Source organism: Arachis duranensis, chromosome 10 (assembly GCF_000817695.3).
Source record: "Arachis duranensis cultivar V14167 chromosome 10, aradu.V14167.gnm2.J7QH, whole genome shotgun sequence".
Classification (NCBI taxonomy): Eukaryota; Viridiplantae; Streptophyta; class Magnoliopsida; order Fabales; family Fabaceae; genus Arachis; species Arachis duranensis.
In genome coordinates, this window is record NC_029781.3 from 24,387,765 (window position 1) to 24,388,051 (window position 287).

At 23.0% G+C, this 287-nt stretch overlaps 1 protein-coding gene across 1 annotated transcript in view; it reads right to left on the reverse strand.

The window, feature by feature from the left end:
• The window catches only part of LOC107469512 (anthranilate synthase alpha subunit 1, chloroplastic-like), a 6,593-nt gene extending 6,528 nt beyond the window's left edge, over positions 1-65 (reverse strand). Inside the window, exon 1 of the mRNA XM_016088880.3 lies at positions 6-65. The gene's annotated coding sequence lies outside the window, so the exon portion shown is untranslated. The remainder of the gene's footprint in view (positions 1-5) is intronic.
• Positions 66-287: the final 222 nt, after the last annotated feature.

The following is a 287-nucleotide window of genomic DNA, read 5'->3' on the forward strand; positions in this document are numbered from 1 at the left end:
AGTACCAGTTGCAGAGTTCCAATGGAAGCATTTAGAAGTTATATCTATCGGTCTATCAGTTATTAGTACATTGGAATTTTCACATTTCTTTTTTAGGTAATGAATCTTTATTATTTTTTTCAGTGATTTTCTATTCCAGTCATGATATTTTTCAAATATATTTAATTCCACACATTAATAACAAACAACAGCAATATTATTATTATTATTATTATTATTATTATTATTATTATTATTATTATTATTATGTTTAGTTAAAAGAGAGAGAAGGCACATTTCAAATGTGA